Raw genomic sequence first — 26,966 nt, forward strand, 5'->3', positions numbered from 1 at the left:
AAGTCTTTTCGAAACAGGCATTCTGGACCTGTAGTAGAAATCATAATGTCTGCCTTTAAGGTATTCACAATCTGGCCATACCAGAAGTATGAAGTCATGAAGTTACGCTTCAGATAAGAGGGACATAGATGCTTAGACCTAGTGTAGCCGACAGGAAGTGGGGACTGTTCATCTAATTGGGCTGTGTCACCCAATGGCTCAGTCCCAGCCTGAGGTCTTATACGCCTCAATGAAGAGTAGAAAATATGAGCAGACACATACATTCCAAAGAATCTCCTCCAATATCCTTCATTCCTTCCCTTGATTCCCAAATTTAATTCTCTGCAGTCTGTCTTAACCATTCCCAAAACACTTCCCCCTTAGAGCATCATTTGTTTAGACATCAGGAATTCTTTTAAATGCTTAGAGAAAACGGCCTCTGTTCAAGAGGAAAAACAGAGTGCTCCCTGGCGCAGCTGTGTGCTCTGTGGGCCCCAGGTCTGTCTGGGCTTAATGGTACACCCCAGGCCAGAACATCCAGCAGGCACTCAGCCGTTTTAAAGACCTGCACACGTCTTCAATGGAAACACCCTTCCTGCAGACTGACCCTTTAAAGCCCCAGGGCCTCGAGCCAAGTGCAAAGTGATTCTGCAGGGGCTGTAACAACCCTTTCCCCACATCCTCTAGCCTCCTCTTACTGACGTGTCTCCAAAAATCTTTTGAATCTGTTGTGCAAGTTAACAGTCTTCAGGACCAGCCCAGCAAGGACATTCCTTTCTTGAAATCGACAGACCTTCCAGCTCATAGAAAGAGAGTCTGTTTGCTGAGTTGTTTTTTTTTCTTTTCTCCTGACCTAGAAAATTTGGCTTCTACAAACTCAGTCTTTTGAAGTATGTGTTTGTTATCTCTTTGGAAATGCTGAGGCCTTGCCCTACCATATGTTTCCCAATAGCCTACCCTGGACATACCCATAAATAATAAAATATGCCCATAAATAATAAAATAGTGACCTTTTCTCGAACATTTACTATGTACCAGGTACTGTCTTAAATGCTTTGTATATATTATATTAATTAATCTTGAAGAAATTCTGTTAGGCATTGCTTTTATTTCTTTGTTTTTATGACTAGGAGGTAAATGAATAGAGTAATATTTTCTAGCAGTCAGCTACCCTAGCCAGTTTGATATTCCTGAATTTAATTAACAGAACAGAGACGCTGCCCTGAACTGAACTCAGGGCATTGCTTGTTTGTCCCCTGTTTTGCTTCTGAAGACCCTGAGACTCAGAGAGCTTAAGTAATTTGTCTTACAGTCACACAGCTACATAAATGTGAAAACTGAGAGCTGAAGAAAGACTTCTGACTCCAGAGTCCATGATTTGAATTGCCAAAGAAACATGAGAAAGAGAATAAAATGCCTGTTGGATTAAGTGATCCTTAGCTTTTCTACTCGTTTTACCCTACCAGCTTCCATAGCTTGCAAAGGCCCCCGAACTGTGTTCTGCTGGAGGTACTTTTTTCCCTTGAATGAAGTCTTTGACGGGTTCTCCCTTGACACATGACTATCATCTTCCCCAGTGGTATAGTGGCCCCCACCAGCACTTTCCTTATTGTCGCTATGATGCTTGCCCCAAATAACCCAACAATGGCTAAATCTTTCTTGGCTTTTATCACGGCAGAGTCATTTGCCTTTACTTTTAAAGGGCTGGGGTGAGGTCTGAGGTCACTAGGCAGACTGAGTGAAAGATCTTCCTTCCTACTGTGTTGGAAGGGCCATGAAAAGGGGAGGTTCTCATAGACATGGCTTTTATTTTCTGTTGGGTCTTTAACTACGTGCATGACCGGGCGAGTCATTTAATTTTTCTGATCCTTATTGGTAAAAGGAAGCTGTTAAGAGTTGATCCTATTGTGGTGCCATGAGGATAGGAGAGAGTGAGGCCTGGGAAGGGCCTTGCATGTAGTGAGTGAGTGCCTTGAAAATGGAAGATATTATGACTGTTGTTAGTAAGAGCATATGTTTTATTCTATATGTTGATTATTTACTTTTTTACAACACTTAGGGTTTCACAAAGAATTTTACATGAGTAAACTATCATCTTGGAGTGCCTGTTACATAGACTGTACATTAAGTACTTAATAATCATTTCATATTTGCTCTTCCTGCTGTTATGCCAAATGGATGAAGGCCTCTCCTTTTTCTCTGGCCAAGAGACCTGGGGTGCAGAGAGGCTGAGTGACTTATCAAAGCAAACTTAAGACTTAGCCGAGACTAAAACCCTCAGTCTTGAGACATCGGTTTATCCTGCTGCCTCCCCTCCATGGTGCTCACTCGAAACATTAAAAAATAAAAAAGACAAAACTCGTATTTCTGCCAGACAGTGATTTCCAAATATCTCTGGAAGAAGAGTTAGCAGTCCTGGCAGGCGGTTTTGTGTTGCAAGGTGCTTGGATACAAAAGAGGAATGTAAACCCCATGGAACTCGTTTCACATGTCAGAATCTATTCTGGATCTTCAAAGTGGGCCACGGAGGCCCCAGCTCTGCCCCAAGAGCTACATTCCTGCAGAGGCGTCCAGCAGGAAGCGGGGGGTGGGGAGCAGGGCCCAGGATTCACAGAGGGACCCAGTGGGTGTCACAGCCAAAGGGCAGGAAGAAAAGAATCCCCCACCCCACCACCAGCCTTCCAGAGCCTGGTCCCTGCAGAGCTTGCCTCAAGGCAGTGTGAAATTTTTTTCCTTTTGTGTTATTTGTTTTTGAGGACTTTGGCTTATTATATGTTCCTTTCACTTGCCTAATCTCTTTGATCCTGCATGAAAAGTCAAAAAGGGACCAGTGTCCAGTTTGCACTGTTTGCCCCGTTTCAGCACAGCTGATGGCTCTTTGGCCCTTTGACTCCATCACTGGTGTTGCCCACACAGGTCTACACATAGCTTAGCTATTGACAGGAACCAGAGGGACTTTATCGGAAGAGGATGGAGCAAAAGAAAAGCACCACCAGAGGCCCCGGGAAATGACTGGTGTTTGATAAAGCTTGGAAGTAAGTTGAAATTTGTATCCAAGAAACTCAACTAAGAGATAACTCTGCCCCTCATAGCTAACGTCTCCAGGAACATGCACTTTGCAACCAAAACACCATTTATCAGGAAAATCACAATGATAGCCCAGGACCAATAACCAGGGCAGTACACTCGTATGTTAAACATGGCCTCATGAGAGTTGTCTTTAATTCTGGCAGGTAGCTGGAAGCATGCTTTGCTCTCATCCTTCCCACTCCACATGGTTTCTCTCCTTGTTTATTTCTTTTTTTCTAACTGACTTTTCAAAGTCATTAATATCCTCTACTGTCCATTGCTCCCCTCTGATGTTTTAGAGATCAAAGCGCCATTACATTGGGTGGAGTGGTTTGAAAAATGGGGCACTTCTGTGTTACTGGCCTTTGAAAGCAGATTAAGCAACAAGAAGTAAGGGGAAATGTCAGCCTTCTTACTTCTCTGGGCTGCCATCTTTTTGCACATAATTCCTCTTGACTTTCAAGGAGCCTACATTCCTTGGCTCCTTAACATTGTCAGGTTCAGGGGGCTCCTCTGGGATTTGATAAATCTAGACATTTAAGTGGGACCATGGAGTGGGGCAGTCAGAGGCTGAACATTTCCTAACGTTTTCGTGACACTGTATTCCTAAACCCTTGATGGTATGAATAACTTTTCTGTGGATTTGTTCATACAGAAGATAGATAAATAAATGGATGTTGCTTTTCAAAACTGGCCTGCACTGGATCAAATCATTAGGTTGTCAAGTTTCACATTCTGTAGGGAGCTTGGTTGATTAGATTTGCAAAAATTCTTCTTAACAACATCTTCAACTGCATGACCATTAGGAGCCTCCCTGAGTCTACTTACGTTGGGCCCACCCTGTCTAGGGGAGATCCTATCACTTCCCTATCCTCTATCTCAGACCCAAACATTTATGATAATTTATGATTTTATTTATGTATTTGCTTACTTGTTACTGTCTGTCTCACTCCAACATCACACACACACACACACACACACACACACACACGGACTTTAATGAAAGCCCCAGGACCACACACACACACACACACACACAGACTTTAATGAAAGCCCCAGGAGGGCCCAGGTCAGGTTCCTTTGGCTTACATGATATTGTCAGTGCCTTAGCCCTGTGCCTGATGCATAGTAATTACTCAATAAACATATGGGAGTGAATGAATTCAAGAAATATGTTCCCAGAAAAGTTGTTGGGAAGAAGTGTAAAGAAAACCAATTTATCAAAAATGCTTCCTATGGAAGAAGGTGATATTTAAGGTTAGTTTCCTTTTCCTTAGAATCCTTTTAAGCAAGGTAAATAGCATGTTAAAGAATAGTGTTTGCCAGAGTTGGAACCACTGATTATCCCTATAGGACTTTGAAGGGATTAGTGGAAGGCCCATCCCTTTTTCTTTCTCTTATTTTCCCTTCTAACTATTCATCCGTCTTTTCTTCGTGTGTTTATTAAATGCCTGTCAAGTACGGATATATGCCAGACATGGTAAAATAGGCAATAGTACATCTACCTAGTATATATTACTGTGAGGATTAAATGAGATAATTGTACTTAACTGGTTTTGGCAAAGCACCTAACAGATTAAGAGCCTGATAAATGTTAGTTATTACTATTACCATCAGAAGTATTTATGAAGCAACTATTTACACCATTTGTCTCAGAGTCTCCACAGTAAGGAAGGAAGGATACCATCGAAACCACCAGGGGCTTTCGATGATATATGTCATTAATTCCCCTTCCATCATGTCTATGTTAGAGCAGAGTTACATATGGCCTCTTATTTTACAGGTGGGGATGGTCAGCTCGGCAGGACAAGAGTGAGGAACAGAATGTCAAATTTTTCAGTAAAGATAGGATCAATGACTGATTTTCCCCTTTTCCCCCAGCTTCCTTAAATGGCTTAGCTCAGCACTTGTACTGAGCTCAGCACTTGTACTCTTTTTAAAGAAGCTTGATATTTTGTTCATCATGGACTTTTCTGCATTAAATTTGATTTTTAAAAAGTCTTGCATTAGAATATAATTTCTCTTGATTTCTAAGTATATTTTGTGCCCAATGCAAGTGCCTCCCTCATCCTACCCTGGTACCAGCCCTTTTACCTGGTTGACCTCTTTGAGTGCTCATGATCTAGCCACTCGACTCTAGTTAAGGGCTATCAAATTCACGTTCTTGTCACCCACTGTCAGTACCCAGCCCAGTTCGCCACCGGCTCCTGTCTTGACATCTGAAGTAGCCCCTCGTTTGTTCTTGGTCCCCTCAAGTCATTACTATACACAGAATCAGAAGATCTTTTAAAACCTATTTCAGGTGATCACTCCCTGGCTTAAAACCTGTAACTTTACGTTTCCATAAAGTAAAACTCAAATCCTTAACCATGGTCTGAGACTCTATGACCTGGCCTGATCTCCCGTTCCTCTCTCCCTTTGCCCATCACGTTCCATCCACTCCAGTCTTCCCTTGGATCCTTGAGTCCACGGTGGTCCCCACATGGCTACCTTCGTCACATGGTTCCCTCTCTCAGCAGTGCCCTTCCCCACCTCTTTCTACCTTGCAGATGGCAGCTGAAGCACCACCTCCTCAGAGGTCTTCCCTGACCTCTGGTCTAAGTTCTGCCACCCTCTGCCTCTATTGTTGTCTTCTGTTGCCTCTTGTTCTTTCCCTTTTCAACATTTCTCATCATTTGTAATTTCATTGTATGCCCACCTATGTATTTACTTGCTTGATATCTTTCTCCCTGACTCAACTGTAAGCTCCTGGAGGACAGAGCTGGGCTTATTCACCACCTTCTCCTCAGCCTCTAAACCATGCCTGGCACAGAGAAGTCACCCAGCCCTTTATTGAGTAAATGAGGGAAGGAAGGGAATGAGTGGAGAAATTGGTCTTCAGCTTGCAAAATCTTCATCTAAGGACTCTCCCACACATTGAGGAACTTTTGTGTCCTATTTGACTCTCTGTCATCATGAACTTTGCTCTTCTAAAGCAAGTGTTTTTCCCTTGGATTATTTTTATAGAAAAAAGGGAAGCAAATATAGAGATAATTATTGATTCTCACTCATCAAGTCGCTGCTCCCTATCACCAACATCCTTCTGAGAGCCTGCTGCAGAATTCTTGGGAACCACAGGAAATAAGTCCACTAACCACTTGAAATGCTCTTATAAAAATAGACCAGACTTGACCTTCTTCCTGTGGAAAGGCCTGTTTCTTCAGGGCAAATGTCACAGAGAAATTCTATCTGCTCTTAGGAGCCTCCCTCTTCCATCATCCTTCCAGCAGGACTTATCTGGACGAGTGTGGAATCCTGTTCTGACCCTCTGCCTGGGTCACCATCTGAGCATGCTGCTGCTGCTAAGTCGCTTCAGTTGTGTCCGACTCTGTGCCACCCCATAGACAGCAGCCCACCAGGCTCCCCTGTCCTTGGGATTCTCCAGGCAAGAACACTGGAGTGTGTTGCCATTTCCTTCTCCAATACGTGAAAGTGAAAAGTCAAAGTGAAGTCGCTCAGTCGAGTCTGACTCTTGGTGACCCCATGGACTTCAGCCTACCAGGCTCCTCCATCCATGGGATTTTCCAGGCAAGAGTACTGGAGTGGGGTGCCATTGCCTTCCTTTATTATTTTCATGCTGTTGTTTTTATATTGAAATGGTGGGATAAGCAGACAGAAGTCAAAGCCTAGGGGAGCGATTGGAATATTCTGCTGTGCACTGGTACTCCCTGAGGAGTGGTGTTACTCTCGCCAGAGGTCATCACTACTATGCCTGGGCTTCAGTACAGGGGTGCACCTTCATCACTCTTATCATTATCTGCTTACTTTAAAATTTTATTACCAAAGTGCAGTTTTACTTCAATTCAATGTCCTTATGTAAAGGAGGCTTTATCTCTCTAGTATAATCAGAAAAATATCCCATCATTAGAAGGCAGTGGTCAAGACAAATAAAATTAAAGGACACAGTCACTGGCTTCTGCTTAGGTGCTGTTCTCTGCCTGCTCAGCTCTTTTGGTTATCAAGAGAGAACAATTCTTCTAGGGGAGTTGAAAACGAAATTGTACCAAGATGAAGCTTTCTCCCTGAACAGTGAAAATGATTGAAGGAGACCTCGAAGGGGGCAGTGGTCTCCCTACAGTGATCCTGAGAGATGTCATAGCACCACTCAGAACTTCTCCTGTAGCAGCAGGGGCACATGCACCATACTTGATGAAACAAAGAGTTAGTACTTAGGCTTTGTTGTTAAACCAGTTCAACAAAGAAGCAGAGAATGCCAGTCAGTCCCCTTAGAAATCCTGAAATATGAGGAGGTGATAGAAAAATTAGAAAATACAGATAAACAACAGTAAAAAGTTTTAAAAGATTGTTCATGATCCTGTCAGCCAGAGAGAACTCCTTTTAATATTTCCACTCATGGAAATGTAAGCATTTTACAAAGTGGAATCATATGTGTGAATCACATATACAAATATCTCAGATTTCCTGTGACACAAAACTTTCTGCTTTGTTAATTTTCTGCATTGTTTGCCTAATTTCTATTTTGTTACTATCTACTTTTATCATTCTTTTTTCCTATTACTGCTTACTTTTAGTTTACTTTCCCCCTTTTTATTCAAAAACCTTTTCCTGCAGAATCTTGGATCATCAATTTTAAACCTTTTAAAATATTTTAATGTGAGCACTTAAAGGTAAAATTTCTAATAATTGTCTTGAGTTACCTGCCCAAATTTTTGTATGCTGGGTTTTGTATATCATTTAGCTTAAGCTATTTTGTAATTTCTTCTTTGATTTTTTTTCTATATGTGTAGTTTAATTGAAAATATTTATAGTTTTCTTAGATACTAGATATGTTATGGTTATTGATATCTAATTTAATTTACCAGTGATCATAGGATTTATCCTCTATGGTTTCAGTTCTGTTAAGTTGATTCAGACTTGGTCTGAAGAAAGCTGGAATCACATGTATGATTTTTTTTTTCATTAATAAATGTAAATCTATGTACATCTCCATTTGTAATGGCTACATAGGATTATAACATTTGGTTATAAGTAGAGCAAAACTATGTCAACTAAGCCTCTATCATTAGACATTTTGGTTGTGTACTCTTTGTCACTGTTACGAACAAAATTGCTCTAGGCAGCTTCACCCACCAGGCCTTTATGTCCTTAGGAGGATTTGTGGAAATAGAATTGCTAGGGAAAAGCATATACATTTTAAGTTTTTTACTCAAAATTTTCACAAAGTTTGTACCCATTATATGCTTAGGTTACATTTATACTCCTTGACTTATTATCAGTATTTACCTTCTTATTCCTATGTCTGCTCTTCAAGGTAGAGAAATTAATTTGAAACCTTCTGACCTGCTGACTGGTTTCCAAGTCCCCTTGTAAACTGGAGCCCTTGCTCCTTTTGCCTCCCCTTTCTCTGAGGGTGCCTGGCATCAATCGTGGGATCTTGCTGCACATGTTCCCCAGCCTGTGACCCAGCATAAAGGATGATTTCCCAGCCGTGTGGGCCTGTGGAGCTTGCCAGAGTCCAGTGAGCCCTGGGCTCTTGGGGAGCAGATGCCCCAGACCAGCACTGGCTCAGGTGACCTTGGAGGCATCCTTTGTCTCTTTGACACTTCAGGCCACTTCACTCCTTTGCTACACTGCCCACATCTCTCAGTTCTGACAAACCACTCCTGACTTCTCTTCAAAGCTCACCTCCTCTATGAATCACCTAGTATTGATGACTGTTCAATCCAGCAATTCCAAGACCTCTTGTGATATCACCTCTAAGTGATTTTATCCACTATTAATTTATAAATTTACAGTGAATTCTTGCAAAGGGGCACCACACACACCTTATTAAATGTGGGGCTCTTGTGTAGCATGAAGGCAATCAGTAAACACTTGCTGAAATAAGAACTCAGCATCTCCCAGACTGAGGTAAGGCTTGGCATAGCCAAATACAAAATGGCAGACAACTGGGAATTCTTGCTCATTGAATATCCCAAGTAGTATCTGTCCTTGTGTTTAAGTAAGAGACAGCCAAGGCACTGGCTAGAGACTCACTGGGATTCAGACCAGCAGGTGTAATTCCATAGTTGGTGTGTGATTCCAGGCCAGTGTCTTGTCCTCTCTGTGTCTGTTTCCTCTCCTGAATGGTACCTGCTTGTGGGGTTGTTGCAAAGATCCAACTTGATAAGAAGGTGTAAAGTGAATAGCACGTATACAGCATGTGATCAGCTCACTATGGATGACATTATTAATATCCTTTGTATTTAGGGCATTTACTGAACGATACAGTCTCCGTCTGAGTTTGGCCTGTGGTCTCCCGCTGCCATACCCTTCTGTGTGCAGCAGAAACAGGCTGTAAAGGCCACTTGGTTTTCTCTAAAATCCCCTCACTTCATCCTTCCACAGAGGAGGGAAAACGGCTGCTTTGCTTTCAGGGTTTGCCTTTCATGACTCCTGAGATCCAGGGAACAGAGCCTCAGCCAATTAGTTAGCTAAAACAGGGTAAGACTCACCCAGTGTCCCTAGGTTGATGGCTCATTGTTTCATGAAACTATATAGTTTGTACCTATTCTTTTGATTGTCTTATGCCTTTCCTGTTAATTGTAATTAACCAGGGGCTGGCTATCTCAAGAGCACTTACATGATAACAGTTAAAATGGGAGATAGATTACACAGTTAGGAAGACTTGAGTTTCAGTCTGGGTCTGCAGTTACTTGCTGGGTGACTTTGGGCAAGTCATGTCATTTCCCATGCCTCGGTTTTCTCATCCATCAATGGAAATATTAATAGTAATACCTCCATAGGTTGGTTGAGCATTAAATGAGATCATGCATGTAAAACACCTAGCACATTCTATGGTGCCAATACCTGTGAGTTACCATCATTTTCATGCTTAATTCTATCCCTGTCATCACTTTGCCCTTGCACCTGGCACAGGTCCTTGCCTATGAGGTCCCTTCAGTCAGTGTCAACTTAAGTGAATGAAATGAATAGAATATGTGTTGCATCCCCCTTTCTGCCAGAAGGCGAAATAACAATCTTCATTGTCCTACCAATCTTAACTATAGTTTGTGGTGTTTTACTATGAACAAGGTTGTCAGTATCCAGGAGCAGATGTGAGTCTCTTACTGGACCCTGTGTTACTAAGCAAGCACAGGGCATGACATTGCCTTCACATCCTGAACGTTATTCCTCAAGGTGGTGCCTCACTGCAGTGAGGGTCCCCTCCCCAGAGGTCCTGATTCACTGGGCCTGGGTTGGGGCTGGCACCTGCAAGTTCAGCAGACCTCCCCTAGGGATTCTGGTACACACCAGGATGTGAGAACCACTAGTTTGGGATATCCTCCTTCTTTTTTTTTTTTTTAAGTGCATCAAGAGAGAGGAAAGGAATTCGGCCTAGAAGGGCCAGCTTGGTTCTTTTTCTCATTTTAGCAAAGTCACTGAAATAACTCTAAATCTACTCACGTTGTTTTCTTTAAAAGCAGTGGCTCAGAGGACACTGCCATTTTGATATGTTTATTTTTCCTCTTTCTTTCCATTACTCATATTTCCTTTGCTGAATTATTGTTTGTGCCTGCTGGGGGTGGGGGTGGGGGCAGAATAAGGTAAGGTGAAATGAGTGAAGGCTCCAGGTCCTTCTCAACCCTTTTACTCTGCGAGGCTGGGAGGGGAGGGAGGCCTTCCTTTCTCTGCTGTGGGCGCCACAGGCTACCAGCAGGCAATGTATCTCACCTAGGTCTCGTTTGCTCTAAGGTTCTGGCTTGCTGATCATGGTAGAGCCTGATGGAAAGACCCAGATTTCTCTGAACTGAGCCAGAAACCAGTTCTGAAGAATTAACTAAGGCCTCATCACAATGTACAAGCCAAAGTAAGATTAAATCAGGCCTCCAGAGTGAAGGAGGTTGTGCGGCTTGGAATTGCAATGCACTTCTGTTGTATTCTCATTTCTCTCTGCTTCTTAATTTATTTGGTAAAGTTGTTCTCAGTTGTTCAAAGATCTGAGTACTCATTCATTCACTTGACACATATTTAATGAGCACCTACTATGCGTCAGGCATGAAGAATGTAATGAAGAAGAAGGCAGATGCAATGAGATCCTCTGGAACCTGGCATTCTAGTGAGGAAGACCCACCATAAAAGGAATTCGCAGTGAACTGAATGTTAGAGCAGCGAAGTCCAGGGCACCTTCGAAACTACATAATAGGTAACTTACAGAGCCTGGGAGATGGGAAGACTTCCTGGAAGAAGGGGCATTTATATTCCTAGTGAACAAGGGGAAGAAAGCAGCAGGAAGAGAGTGTGCAAAGATCCTGAGCCCACAAAGGGCATGTTTCATTTAGGGAACTGAAACTAGTCTACTATACGTGAGGCAAGAAGAGTGTGGATGGGGAAGCTGGCGGGGCTAGGTCATGCAGGGCCCTGCAGGCCTTTGTCTAAAGACCACCAAACAATGCAGGTTGACATGATCAGATTTGCATTTTTAAAAATGTCACCCTGGCTGCTGAGTGGAAAAGTACTGGAGAAGAGTTCAGGGAAACTAGATGCACTGGTGATAGGGACTCAGCAGGTAGACGTGGTACAGGCCAGATGTGGTGTACACCCTTCACAGCTACCCAGCCACTAGCCTTCTCTCAGAGGGACAGTAGCATCCAGCCAGCACATGGTACCATGAGATGAGCTAAAGTTGGACTGAAAAATCTCACCACCAGGTATACCAGGAAATGTCATTTCCACAGGAGATGGTGCTGCTGGGGAAATGTGGGCACATTGATCTTGAGGAGCAGATTGGGAAGGGAGGCACCTTGGTGTCTTAATAAATGACACGGAATCCGGGGCTCCAGAAGGCCTTGCTACCTGACCTGCTGACTAGGACTCTTGTCCTTGCTTTTCTCTATCCTTCCCTGACTCACCAGGTGACTGGACAAGTCATCTATCCCTTGGCTGTACAGGTATGAGCTCAGAGACGAGTTTCCGAATCATGTTACTAACTTTATAAAATCTACAAGATTGTATCAGCTCAGGGCAGGTCAGACAACCTGGAGGGAACAGAGTGGACCAGCTGGCTCTTGAGATGACTCTTGGTCTTATGATCCTGTGGGGCTTGGTGACACCAGAGGAAATGGCTGGGGTCACCTTCAGGGCACTTCATTCATTCACTCAGGAAATGGTTAAAGTCTTCTGGCCTCATTCCTCAGATAGTGAAGAAAGTGGCTGAGTCTTCCCCTGGGGAGCTTACGTCACAGTCATTTCCTGAGGTGTAACTGATAGTGCCCCTCAGCTCTCCTGGTCTTGGTATTGAATAGCAAAGTCCAAGAGTCCCCTGGCCTCAAATTCCTCAGTGACCTCTAACAGGGGTTACCATCTTTTGGTTCCAAGCTGGCAATCACCTCTGGGCCTTTGAACTTGCTTCCTTGAGGCCTGCACCTCTCTTTGCCAACATTGTCCACTGCCCACTGTCACCCATGGTGTTCCTGCTTCTTTCTCAGCCATGCCCTCAGGTGTTCCTCAGACGAGCCTTCCCTGACCACCCGCCTCAGATCCAGGCCCAGCCTCCCAGCGAATGTCCTTGCCCCTCTGTAGTTCACTACAGCTGCTTACTGACTGTCCCTCCCATCAACTTTGCTCCATCAGGGCAGAGCCCTTGATTTTGTTGCTCAGCTGTTTATCTCTAGCATCCTGCACGAACTAGCACATAATACGTGAGTAATAGTGTTTGTTGGAAGAAAGAGGGGTGGGAGAGAATGATGGTCTGGACATGTTGTGTATTGTATCAGTTTTCCTGAAAAGTCACATGCTACACTTAGAAGACCCCTTGTGAATCAAAGCCTGAAAAACTGTACTAATTTGCCAGTTGCTGTACTGAACCGAGATATTAGTATTTTTAATAGATTAAATCAATCAGAAATTCATCCTATACATTTTCTGAAACCATTGATTCCATCCCACAAAAACTAACCCAGTTAGCCAGGAAGATGAAGAGACTGTGGGAAGAGATGAGGTTGAGTCAGTCTGTTATTATTCATTACTTCATTCCAACTATATACTATGATTTCTCCGGCACTGAGGACAGCACAGTCCCTGCTTTCATTGTCTGTTCTTATTCCTATGGGGGAGATAGTAAGTTTGTAAAAAGTGAACAGCCAAATGAGAACATCTTTCAGTGCTAATTCCTGTACCTCCCTGTTGAAATCCCATAGCAGATGGCTGGACGTGGTGAGGGTAGATGGTTAGAGGTAGATGGAGGGTGGTTGGGGTGTCTCTGAAGAAGTGACATTGAGCTGAGACCTTGGGGATAGGCAGGAGTCCAGTGCGTGGGCCCACCCAGGGATGTATGCACAGCCGTGTGTCCTAATCTGGAGGAGACTGTGTGATCCTCCTGGGTAAGGAACTGGCATGTTTCTGGAAAGCAATGTCAGGATGCTAAGCCTTCTTGCAGTAGTTAGCCCAGTCTAGGCAAGGGACTCAAAATAATTCAGCCATTGGGGGTCATAGGAATTCATGTCATCTTTTAAAGGACAGATGCATCTCAGAAGGCAGTGCTGCCTCCTTCCTGAACCTTCCCAATCTGCACCAAGCCAAAATTGATTCTTTCCTCCCTCGGCATCCTGCACCTAGTTGGCTGGAGCTGTTTGTGGCAGTTACTACGTTCTACCCTGCAATTAGAGTTATTTGCATCCTCCAGTTGGCCTCCATAGTGAATTTTCACCTCCTCAAGGCAGGGATTGGATCTTAGAGACTCCTTTCCCTCATAGATACATACTCTTGGCTTGCATCTATTAGATGCTTGGTGATATCTGTTGGCATTTATTAAATTGAATAACTGAAATTTCTGACTAATACTTTGGAACCATTATTTTTTAAAAGAGCTTGATTTGGGGGATGGGAATGATAATTTGGATCATGTAGGAGACTCACACCTGGATGGTTCTAGTGAAGACCATTCAGTGCCTTAAGGCTTTGCAGTAGGGGTGGCTGGATAAGAAAAGAAAGCTGAGGAAAGCACAAAAAGGGCTGGGGCAATGAGGACTAACTGGCTATTGTGGCGTTCTGGTCTTGATGGCTGATAAAAAGCTATTGAAAATCACCTTGCTATGCCTCACTTGTACATGTTTGCTCTGAGGTTATGCTGATTTGCTTGTTGGTTGATTTGGAGTTTGGGGTTTCATGTCTTCTTGTGTTCTCTTTATCATTTCCTTCTTTGAGTGGGTTTATTTTCTATATGTATAGAATGTATTGCCCTGAATAATCTAGATACAGGCAACTTTGTACAGTTTTGTTATAATTGGTATTTTTGAAGTTGAATCGTGTTAAATCTGGAATTCAGATCAAATAGAAACTTAGTATCACGACTAAGGTGACTCAGTGGTGAAGAATAGACCTGCCAATGCAGGGGACTCAGGTTCAGTCCCTGGGTCAGGAAGATTCCCTGAAGAAGGAAATGGCAACCCCTCCAGTATTCTCACCTGGAAGATCCCATGGTCAAAGGAGCCTGGTGGGCTACAGTCCGTCAGGTTGTAAAGAGTCGGACATGACTGAAGTGACTTAGCACAGCACATAGCACATTTTAAGTACGGAGTTGGCCAAAAAGTTCTTTTGGGTTTTTATATAAGCTGCTATAGAGAAACCCGAATGAACCTTTGGGCCCACCCAATATTTCATAGATGTCATCTCATGGTTCCATGTAGGAGCTGAGGTGGCATAAACATTGTTATTCTCATTTTCACAGAGGAGAAATCAGATTTTGAGCAATGAAGTAGCTCCTAGAGTTATGAGGTGTTTTAATATAAATTATTGTTTAGTTTTTTGTTTGCAAATGGAATAATGGAGCTAAAAAGTGGAAGGTGGGCCTGAAGATGATTAACTTTTAAAGTGGATACTTAAGCACTGTTTAACTGTTTACTTTTGTAACTAAAAATAAAATCTAATGAAGCACCAGAAAACAAAAAAAGCAAGAACAGAAAAGACTTCTATCCCAGGAGGAGTGAGGTAGAGTGTCTGCTGTTGTCAGAGGAGCCAGCTGACCCTTGGCCTGCTGGGCCACCACGTGGATGTCCTTGGCGGTGCCGTCACCTCAGTTCAGGACGAGGAGTGGTGGCTCAATAAGCAAAGGGTTACATGGAGATGCAAAGAAAGGAGAGGGACAGGTGCTTTCTTCCCTCTTAACTGTTACCTGTTAACTAAAACCAAGTCCATTTTCCTTGTCCCCTTGGACTGGGAGCAAAGTGCTGATGGAAGCCTGAGGGGATAGTTTTGTGGGGTCTTTTCAGGGTCAGCAAACTCACATGAAGGCAGCTTTGTTTACATCAGCAAATCCAGCTGCAGCGTGCAAGCCCTTGACCGGCCAGTGACTCCCAACACAAAACAGATGTCCGGGCTGCAGAGTGAGCACACAGGGCTCCTCAACTGGTAGAACTTTGTCTTGATGAGCTGGGAAAAGGGCAGGAGATGGGTGGCAGTGGGTGTGCCAAGAGTTGACAACAGCAGCAACCACATAGACCTTGCTTTGTGTTGGCTTGAGCCACGTGGGGTCCAACAGATGATGCTCAGAGGGGGCTGTAAAGGCCAAGCCGCATTCCTGCCTGAGAAAGCTGCATTATTGTGTATGCTGGACTGTGGGAGCTTGAACTGCCTGTGACTGGGACGTGGGAAGAGATGGGGTCCCCTAGGCCAGAAAAGGGGAAGTGGGGTCAGAACCAGGATTCCACTTGGTGCTCAGTCCTAAAAGCTACTCTTCTACTTTTTGTCTATATAGCATGATCAAGGTCATCTGTGTGGTAGATAGATTGTGCAATAAATCTCCTAATTACTGAATCGTTATCTGATTAGGTTAATCATTATGTTAAACATTTTTCAGGTAATGCTTACCAACTAGAAATATTAATAAATAATGAAAACCCAAGTCCTCAAAAGAACCAGGCACATACACTAGATCTAGTGCACCCCAGTAGGCCCCCATGTCTTCTGTCCTTTGAACAAAAGACCTTGTATTCCAGATCATGTTCTACTCTGTTCACTGATATTCATTTAATAGATTTACCAATTTGAATACTCTGATACAATTCTCCCTTGAGGAAAAAGCTGAAATCAAGGCAATAACAATTATTTAAGATATTAAGAACTATGATTTAGAAACATAATACCTATACATACATATATATATATATGCAGTTTAAAGAGAGACTACATATTATACACACACACAGACCCCAAAGTATGACCATAGCCGTTATTAGGTGTCAAGGTTACAGATGATTTTTGTCTTCTTATTAATATTTTTCCATAGTTCCCTAGTTTTTTTGTAAGTAACATGTATTATTTGTATAAAGACATTTTTTATTCTTAAAAACCCATCAGAATGCTATATATACCTCTTGCTGCAACCTAGAGGTTAATATCCTGAGTTACTGCTACAGGCACCTCACTAAAGTATTCCTCTAGGAAATCAGTCTTTTTCCCCTCGGATAAAATTTGAAAATTTCTCAGTAGGGAGCAATAACTGACCTTACGATTCAAAATGGTACCCATGAGAGAAATAATAGCTAAGGAATGAAGCTTCCAACCTCTTACCATAGAAAACAAAGTGTTTTCTTCTGTGATGACAATTTTTCTTCATTGACGCTCACTTTGTGTTTTCTGTCAACACACTCTTGGTTATAGTGAAGTAAATCTACATTTGCATCCCAACTCCACAATTTGCTAACCATGGGACCTCAGCCAAGCCATTTATAATCTTTGTGCCTCTATCTGTTGGTTTCTAAATAGGCTTCTAATGAGGATTAGATGAAACAATGCATGTAAGTGTGTAATAGCACAAGCAGTAAAGGACAGTTATTGTCATGATCCCATTGACTTGTCCCAGTCATCTTTTGTAACTGTTTCACAGAGAATATTTTTCTGATTTAGCTGGTCTCTATAATCTAAGTCAAGCATGTACTCAGAACTGTGACCTTCCAGAATGGCCCCAGGAACACCAAAAATTTTTTTTAAAAATCCAATATAGTTCCTACTTACCTGCTGGCAATAGGTTTGTCTCCCCACAGAGCCTCGACGTCTCTGAGCAGCAAACTTAAGTCACTCAGGAAACCCTGAGAGCCTGGCTGTGGCCCCAGTGCCTGCTCCCCTCAGTTAAGTCAGTGCTCCCTTTAAGCTCTTCCTTTTGGCTTTTCTGACTCAGTGTCTTAGGTCATTCTGAGACATCCTTCTCCTCCCCACCTTCCCCACTTGTACCTGTTGTCCTGGACATTTGTCATCCTTTTTGACTGCCCAGCATCTAAAGCCCCAACATAAACACACAGGTCTTGGTCTGGCTGGAGCCTTCTTGCAGTGTGATTTGGGGGTACCACACCTTCCCATTGATTCTGTGCCACTTTGACAATATGTTTATTGTCAAAGTCATTGGTTGGTTACAATTAAGGAGCTTAGCCAGCTCCTGCTTGTCCTACTTTGACATAAATCCTTCAGCTGTTAGTTCCCCAAACTCTCTGAGCTTCCTATGGCGTACTGTTTATTACATTCTCCTGGTTGTGACATTTTATTGGAATTACCTTGTTATTCTCCCCGAGACTTAGCTCCCTAAATATAAGAACTAAAGCCATCTAGATCACCGTAGCGATGCTCTGTCATGGAGCAGAGTGCCTGGCATGTAGTAGGCCCTCTGCAAATGTCAAATGAATAAACAAGCAACCACCTGGGAGGGAACCAGAACAACCACAGTAGTTCCATTTGGAGAACCAGTTAACTTGCCAACTTTCTGATAACCTGGCACCATTCCTAGCCTGATTCCAGGAGAAACCAGATTTCCTTTAGGCTTTGGCAAGGAAGAGGCTATTCCAGCAGCATCCTGAGTGGGCGGGTGAGATGTTGGCCGCATCTTACAGTGGGTGAGTAATCCCCCAGGCAGCACTTAGCTTGCAACCCTGGCTTACATCACGGTCATCTCCTGAAGCTCCCAGCTTAAAATGGAAAGTGGCATTACTCATGGCGGAGAGCAGACAATGAAAAAACATTGAGGTGGGGCACAACACAATGGAGTGAATATTCCCTGATGATGGATGAGAGCATCTCTGCTCTGAGGGCTCACGGCCCTGGCAGACAGCTCAGTCATAGCAAGGCTTTTGAGCTACACCTCCATATTAGCTCATCACCCAGCACCTCACTCTTTGGGATGTTGGAAGATGTTGTGTTTCTCAGCCTGCATCAGGCCTGGGGAGAAGAAATGCCCCTGAATCAATATCAGAAGGCGATAGCAAGCAGCAATTATGAATTGAGGCTTTGACATACAACAGAGCTAAGCCTGAATCCTAGCTCTTCTAGTTGCTAACTCTGTGACCTCAAGTAAATTACTTAACCTCTCTGCTTTTTATGTCCTTCAGCTGTAAAATGGGTTGAATAATAGTACTGACTGATCATGAGAAAAGTAAGTCAGAGAATTTGTATAAAATCTTTACCAAAATGCCTGTAGATGATGACTGAGGTTGTGCTTTACCATCTTCCTTCAGCAGCTCCATAGTTCTTCATCCTTTATATTTTTATCCCCTTTTAATCTCTCTCAGTCTTCATACCCTTACTCCTTCCAGCAGTCCTCCTTTACCTCTCACACCCTTCTGAGTTGAGGCCACCACCCAACATCCCTACATGCTCACTCCTCTCCATTTCTAGCTCATCTTTCTCTCACTTTCTCTGTGTCTCTCAGCTTGTATCCCCAGACCCAGTGTCCAGCCCATCATGGTCTCTTCTCTTCTTCAGAATCCATGAACTGGCACATGGTGAAGCAAAAGACACTGAAATAAATCAGTCTGATTTTAGTGACATCTCATGGACAGATTGGGCCTAAGGTCATAAAATGGTCAGAGCTCAGTGCCCATTTCCAGCGTCCCAGCATGGTGAACGTGTACCCACAGAATGTACAGTGGACCAAAGTCCAGTCTTATCAAAGCTGGGCATGGCACAGCAGTGGTGATGATCACAAAGGCAGTGTTTTTCTCAGGAAAGATCATATACAAGCTTTTCTATTAATAGCCTTCTTTAGTAAGTTCTAAATTAGATTCTGTTTTTTTTTTAAGGGGTACACTTTTGGCCTAATCAGGTTACATGCATTACGGTTGAGAGATAAGCAATGATATACATGAGCTGAGACCCTTAACATTGTACTAGGTAGTTCTTTACCAATGGTCTGAAAGTGAAAGTCCTGAAAGTGAAGTCTCTCAGTCGTGTCCGACTCTGTGACCCTGTAGATTGTAGCCTACCAGGCTCCCCACTCCATGGGATTCTCCAGGCAAGAATACTGGAGTGGGTTGCCATTTCCTTCTCCAGGGGATCTTCCTGACCCAGGGATTGAACCTGGGTCTCCCACATTGCAGGCAGATGCTTTAACCTCTGAGCCACCAGGGAAGCCCTGGAAGACCAATGGTCTGAGGACTACACAAACATCAGTTCCTCCATGGTTAAGAAAACCTTCCACCTTTGATCTCCAATGACTTGATTAACCACAGGCTATCATCCCAGGATGTGTCCTGATCATTAATTTATTCAACACATTGAATGAATAGCCTTTTATGTTCTAGGAACATTTGTGGATACCATGGCAGTGTTACGAGGAGACACAAATCCCACAACTGGTGTAAATATTAGGGAAGATATATGTTTCTTTTTCAGATTCTTTCCCACTACAGGTTATCATGGGATATTATATGTAGTTCCCTGAGCTATACAGTAGGATCTTGTTGTTTATCTATTTTCTATATAGTAGTACATATCCATTAATCTCAAGCTCCTAATTTATCCACCCCAGCCTTTCCCCTTTAGTACCTGTAAGATTTTCTGTGTCTGTGAGTATTGAGAAACAGTACACTTTGAATTAATATAAAGTACACTTTGAACTCATATATAATGAGTTCATGGGGAAGGGGTAAGTCTGGAAAGATAATTTGTAGCCAGATCTGTACTTGGATATCTAGTATTTATCTTAAAAAAGATGACCTCAGGAATTCCTTGGCAGTCCAGTGGTTAGAACTCAACACTTTCACCGCCATGGCCTTGGTTCAGTCCCTGATTGGGAAACTAAGATTCCACAGGCTGCTCAGTACCAGGGAAAAAATAAATAAATAAAATAAGTCCAAAAAAAAAGAGAAAAACTCTTAAGATGACCTCGACAGAACTATTGGTTCCCCTCACCCAACCCCCTAGCTTTCTCAAGTATTTCAAATCTTTGTTAATGTCCCCAGTCATTGTTTCTCTCTTCTTCACCTAGCCCCCTTCAGTTCATCCGCAAGCTCCTTATCCAAAATGTATCCTCAGTCTGACCTCTTCTGTCTTCTCCAGTGCTGTCCCTATGTTCCAAGACACCATCATTTCTTACCCAGTTCCTTATTTCATTTCTTGCCCTCATAAAGCAGGTAGCTTAAGTCAGATCATATGCCCTTGCCTGCTGAAAACCTCCTAGCAGCTTCCTGTTGCTGTATCTCTCCGTGGGAAGACTGTATCTTACAGCCTCATGATTAGACTCCAGCCTCTTCCCAGGCTCGCCCTCTCTTCTCCTCTCCTCCCTTGCTTGTCCTGCTGCAATCACACGACAGGCTTCTCTTCTCTTCCTTGAACTCTCCAAGCATGGACTTACTCCAGCATCTTTGTGTTTACTGGTCCCTCTGCCTGAAATGCTCCTCTTTCCTTAGACCTCTGCTTGTCCACCTCCTCATGGCTTATATTTCAGCCTGAATGTTACCTCTGCAGGTCACCCTCACTATCCTAACTAAAATAGCCCCTTCTCAGTTTTTCTCTATCTCAGAACTCCATTTTTCCTTTACAGCACTTATCTGAAATGCTCTTCAGTATTTATTTTTCTCTTGTATCACCATCACTTCTAACTTGCGAGCTCCATAAGACTTTCTTATTTACCACTGCCTCTTTAGTCCTTAGCACAATCCAGCCCAAGTAGGTACTCAGTAGTCACTCACAGAATGCAGATGCCTAGACCACATGCCCAGAAAAATCCTGATTAGTCTGGGTTAGGAGTTAAAGAGAAGTTAAATTGTTTTGAGGTGTGTTTTTTTTTTTTTTTTACTATATGCATATTTTTAGCCATGTTATATCTAGTACAGTTCCCAGGTGGTTCTGATTTTTAGATAGTTAAGAATCCTTGACCTAGAGAACAGAAATCTCTGTAGCATCTTTTACTCAAAATGGTGTCCTTGGACTGGTATCCACCAGATACTTGTTAGAAATGCAGTTTGTCAGGCTCCACCCCCACCTTAGAGAACCAGAATCTGCACTGTAAGAAGATGCCTCAGCTGGCTTGTATGCATATTAAATTTGAGAAGCACTGACCTAGCAGAAATACAGAATTCCTGAAGAGTAAGGACCTTGAATTTGGCAGGTTGAGTTTGCTCTGTTTGCAGGACAGTGAGATGGGCATGTCTCCCAGACAGCTGGAAATTTGGTTCTGAAGTCATGGAAAGAGAACCCAAAAGGAAATGAGCATCTTCACCAAAATGCTCATTAAGGGTCGGAGTGCAGGCTGTACTGAGGTCATGAGTGGAGAGAAGAGGACAGAGTTGGTGGACCACGGGGGCAGTCCCAATAAGGGTGCAAGAGAAGGGGAGCTGAGATGAGGAAGTGGGAAAAGAGACTGATGGAGAATGATGGCTCAGGTGAGGGCAGGAGGCAAGGTCAGGAATGGAGTGATCCAAGCATCAGATTCTGCAGAAACATCAAAGAACATAGAACTAAGAAACGGCCATGGAGTTCTGTCCCCAGAGGTGGGTGATAAGAGAAACCAATTGAGGGGAACAGAGGCTTGAGTCAGCAGTGAGTAGTTGGAAGCAGCGAGACCACACCACCTGCCCAGGAAAGACTATGGTCTCACCAAGAGGAGAATTGTGCCTTGAAGGAGTAGGAATGGAGAGAAACTTTTCTCAAATGAGAGACCTGGGAAAGCTGTCAAGAAGAAACCTTCAGGGAAGGGGACTGAGTAGATTAGAGATCAGAAGAGAATTTGATGAGACTGGGTCCTGAAATGGTTAGGAGGGAATCACATTAGACCCGTATGCTTGTTAACACATAGACTGACCTAGATAGGCACAAAATAAACAGCAGGCCACCTTCAGGGAAGGAGACTGGGTGACTAGAGAGGCAGGGTGGCTTTCTTTTTTATTTAAGAAAAACAAAATAATAGTAAAAAAAAAAAAAAAGAAACCCTATGTGTGCTCTGCCCAGATTTAACAAATGTTAACATTTTCTCAAATTTACCTTAGATTTTTTATATGTAAAAGAAAACATTAGAAAGTTGAAGTTCCTCCTGTTTCCCTTTTTCTTAACATTTTTGTCCTCTCTTCTCCAAGAGCAGGGGCAGATAGATGGTGGAGAATAGGTGTGCTTGGGGAGAGATGGAGAGTGATGTTGATCGACAGCTCCCCTGTGCCAGGTGCTGGGCTTGAGTTTGATATTTGAAGTAGGAGGGAGAGGGAATCCACAGGGATTTATCAGGATAATGTGTGCAAAAGGTTCAAAAGGTCAGGAAAGGTGAGTATGGCAGTTAAAACAGCCTGTGAGCCTCAGTTTCTCCATCTGTAACATGGTCATAGTAGTACTACCTACCTCAAAGGTGAAGATCGAATGACTTGGGTGAATAACCTGCTCAGAACTTGAGACTTCTTACATGGCTATTAAATGATCAGAGTGGTGGCAAGAAGGATGCTTACGACTGTGATTGTTCAACTCCCTTTATAATCAATATATATATTTTATCAGTTCAGTTCAGTTCAGTTCAGTCGCTCAGTCGTGTCCGACTCTTTGCGACCCCATGGACTGCAGCACACCAGGCCTCCCTGTCCATCACCAACTCCCGGAGATTACTCAAACTCATGTCTGTTGAGTTGGTGATGCCATCCAACCATCTCATCCTCTGTCATCCCCTTCTCCTCCTGCCTTCAATCTTTCCCAGCATCAGGGTCTTTTGAAATGAGTCAGTTCTTCACATCAGGTGGCCAAAGTATTGGGGCTTCAGCTTCAGCATCAGTCCTTCCAATGAATATTCAGAACTGATTTCCTTTAGGATTGACTGGTTTGAGCTCCTTGCAGTCCGAGGGGTTCTCAAGAGTCTTCTCCAATACCACAGTTCAAAAACATCATGTCATAAGGGGTAATGTGTTCATAATGATGATAAGCATGAAGGTTTAAGTACTTAGTTCCAGGCTCTCCATACCACCTCATCTAGTCCTTCATGAACCCTAGGATGTAGGTATTATGAACCCTCCTTCTTCATTCAGATGAAGAAACTGAAGCCCAGGGAGGTTAAGTCATTGCTCAAGGCCACAGATCTAGGAAAGCATTGGTTTGTTACTTGAACCCAGACATTCTGACTTCAGATGTTAGTATTGGTGGTGCTGTAACCTCCCTGAAAAGTTCTTAACAGTGTTTGGCATGTAGTGAAAACATGCTCATGTTACCTCTTATTATTGTAAATATTTTTGGAGCAGAGCTATTTAAACGATCAGGCTGCAATTCTTTTCTAATGAGACATACAGAGCACTGAGATGTTTGGAAATTCCCTAGTGCCATGCTGCCAAGGGGTTACAGAACTGAAATGAAAAGCTGTGGGTACCGGAGGCTCCAGGCTGCTCTGAAGAGAGTGCTAATTGACTTGTAAGCTGAGCACTTACCGGATAGGTTGTCCCATGCCATGCTAAGACAACCCATTTTAGGAAGCAGGTGCCCAAGAGCTTAGTCTTGCTCCCCCTACTCCCCAGAAGCTCCTTCCATGTTGCCCATCCCACACCACTTCTCCCCATCTGAGCCCAGGGACCAATGTCGGCAGCCCAAGCACATATCAGAGCACAGAAGCAGCCTGAGAGCCTGGGGTCTGGCCCCAGGTGTGGGTGCCTTGGCAGCCAGCCGCAGCCCCTCATCATCACCCTGGCCACAGTACATGCTGGTCCCTGCAGGGTGCCTTGGCCTGGGCACACCTGCTCACTCCCTGTCCCCTCCACTTCCTTCTGCCCTGGATTTCCAGACAGAGTCCAAAATGGGTTCACATCAAATAAGATTTGTTTTCTTTCAGTGTAATTTTCCGTTTATAGACAGCCTTCTCGCGGGAGGCACTGTCCTCCTTCCTCTGTCTCGGTTTTTTTCTGGGTGTTTGGGGATAAACTCCTGGTGGTTGTTTTGGAGCCCTGTGGTCAGCAGTCCAGCCAGTCATTCATTCAGAGTGTCTCCAGAAAGCCTGCACTTACACTTACAAGAGCTTATGCTGATTTCTGTGGCCTCTGAGCCGTCTATGGAACTGTGCCCATGTAGCTAAGTATAAGAAATATCTGATCTGGGCCAGCAGGATTCTTATCTGCAGGCTCATCCTGGTGAGATGATGCGGATGATAATTACAGCATTATAAGAGCAGCCAGTTCTCACAGACACTCCTCTAAGTGCTTAAAGGGATTCCCTTATTCCTGTGAGATAGGTGCTGCTTGGACCCCCTTTACAGAGGTGAGAAAATAAGCACCCAGAAGTGACAGCCCTGGCTGACCAGGGGGTGTGTGGGATCCAGCCCTGCTGACCTCTCTGGCCCAGCCACCCTACCACCTCCCTCTGACCCTTTGATCTAACCACACCAGCTTTGGTTTCATCCCTTGGATACATGGTGTGACATCCTGCCACAGGTCCTTTGCACACACTTTCCCTCTGCCAGGACCCCCATTCCCTCCACTCCACAGCTAATTCACCCTGAACCATCTTTCACATCTCAACTGTGTCTTACTCAAGGATGTCCTACTCAACCTTCCCTGACCACATGTCCCATTAAAGCTCTCATGGTGCTGCCTGCCTCTCCTCCATGGTCCTGGTCAAAGTTTAAACTCTACTTTTATTTGTGCGATTTACCAGTCAATGTCTGGCTCTCCCTCCAGACTGTGACTCCATGAGACCAGAAGCTTGAAAGTACTGCCTTGTATGTAATTCTATCATTGCACTTACAATGTTGAACTGAAATGATTTGTTTATTCATCTGTCTCATCCCTTGGTCTGTGAGTTTCCTAAGGGCAGTATCCAGGTCTTTTTCTAACACAGAACTCAGCTCAGTAACTACTTGGTGAATTGAATTGAATTGAATGACTGGGATTTAATTGAACAGTATAACTTGGGAAAGGGCACCTGAAAGTTCAGAACTTTGTATGGAGCAAGCCCACAAAATATACTCACTCAGAATCACCCCGTGTGGAAATCTGAAGTGATGTTTGAGAGAAGGTTAGTGTTTTTAAAAAGCCAAGCTCACTTATAATTTGGATAGCAAACTAGGAGGATCTATGACTTTCCTAAAGAAGCATCATATTATGGTTATAAATCCAAGAGAAGTGAGGACAAAAGGGTGTCTGCCTGTCCAAGGTTCATCTGAAGTTTAGTAAAAGTCAGAGCATAAATAACAAGTGGAATCTCATGGAAGTTGTGCTGGGATTTGGCTCCTCAAGCCCTCGGCCTTGCGTCATTTCCTTATCTCTCCTGGATGACCTTGCCTGGCTCACTTCCCAGTGCAGTTATTGCTGTCTTTGACTCCATAAATGTTGTGGTCTGGTTGCAAGGAAGCATTCCCATCTTTGGAGCTGGTCCTTTCCAGGACCTGATGCCCCTTAGTCTGGCAGATTGTCCTTAGGGATTCCTTGAATGAGAATAAGAGAGACAGAGAGGGAAAGGGGGCTTCCTTTTTGCCCAGAGGATGAGCAGGGCCAGGGGCGAGCTGCCCGTTAGAGGCTGACCTGAAGAAAGTGCCAGGTGACTGTGGGCTCTCGCATCCAGACAGGACTTGGCCTCAGCTCTGCCCACCCTGGCTCCAAAGAAAACAGGCAGTTTTTCGGAAAAGCTGTTTTCATTCATCATGCCTCCTCCTTTCTATCAAAACAGATTATGAGTGTGTTCTTTGGAGGATTGAATAGCACCCTTTAAGAAGTTAGAAGCCATTTCTGAGTTGAGAGGATTAACCTAGTTAAATTTAATAGTAGCGGCACATCATAGATTAGCAGGTAATTTGAAAGAACATGATTGAGGCTCCAGTAACCCATTATGATGTGCATAGTTTTTCAACTATTTTGCAATAACAGTACCTCCTGGTTATCACCTGTGAGGGATTAAAGTGACACTATCCTCTTATCCCCGTGTGAATACCTCTGGCACATAGCAGGTGCTCAGCATTATTTGTTAAAGGAATAGAACAAATATGAGGCTGATCTAAAGTTCTGAGAACTTTCTAAAATGGGACAGAAACCCCTGATCTTGAATAGACTTTGCCCAAATGCATTGGGTAATGGCACATACAGCTGCTTGCTGTTCTTGGGTTTCTAGATCTAGTTCCCACTCATTCAAAATTAGGAATGTATTCCTGACAGCAAACTTATGAGGAATCCTAAGGCTTAACTCAGATCTAAGGAGGGTATTTTTTTTAAGTCACCAAGGAATCATTCTTAAAGAGGAGACAGAGTCCTGTGTAACCTGAAAATGTAGCACAAACATTGAAAAAAGAACATCCTGGGGCTTCAGTGGCTAAGGCAGAGGAAACTCAAAGACGTGTTGAAGTTAGAATTGGAGCCGCTTTCCAAACTGAAAATCAGACTTGTCCTGTCTTTGGTGGGCTGGGCACAGGCTGGTGCAGAGGAGCCCAAGTCCAGAAGAGGGCGCTCTGAGCTAAGGGTGCTGACTGCAGCTGGGCACTCAGGGTCCTTGAAAGAGGCTGTTCATGCTTCATCTTTGTTTTCCTGCCTGTTTTTGTGTTCTCTGTAGAAATGAGAGAGGGTTTTCCCTCTTCTCTGCCAAAGAATGATATTCCAAAAAAATAATCGAACTGATGATTTCACAGAGTAAATACCAAATCCTAGGTGTAAAATTATGTTTAAAAATTTTTTTAATGGCCTTCAACCTTTGGTCTTCCTGAAATCTGTGAACAAATTTCCCACATCATGGCT

The 26,966-nt window shown here is 43.6% G+C and overlaps 1 protein-coding gene and 1 non-coding gene across 7 annotated transcripts in view; both read right to left on the reverse strand.

The window, feature by feature from the left end:
* FGF1 (fibroblast growth factor 1) overlaps positions 1–26,966 on the reverse strand; it is an 86,650-nt gene that overhangs the window by 29,353 nt on the left and 30,331 nt on the right. The window contains exon 2 of one of the 6 annotated variants that reach the window (XM_081504782.1): positions 12,986–13,132. The exons of the other annotated variants lie outside the window; for them this stretch is intronic. The gene's annotated coding sequence lies outside the window, so the exon portion shown is untranslated. The remainder of the gene's footprint in view (positions 1–12,985; positions 13,133–26,966) is intronic. 6 annotated transcript variants of the gene reach the window in all.
* Positions 1,097–1,219, reverse strand: LOC145511823 (small nucleolar RNA SNORA36 family). The gene has a single exon (XR_014058198.1). It is a non-coding gene; the product is annotated as a small nucleolar RNA SNORA36 family (small nucleolar RNA).

Source organism: Giraffa tippelskirchi, chromosome 6 (assembly GCF_054371585.1).
Source record: "Giraffa tippelskirchi isolate mGirTip1 chromosome 6, T2T-mGirTip1v1.2.pri, whole genome shotgun sequence".
NCBI lineage: Eukaryota > Metazoa > Chordata > Mammalia > Artiodactyla > Giraffidae > Giraffa > Giraffa tippelskirchi.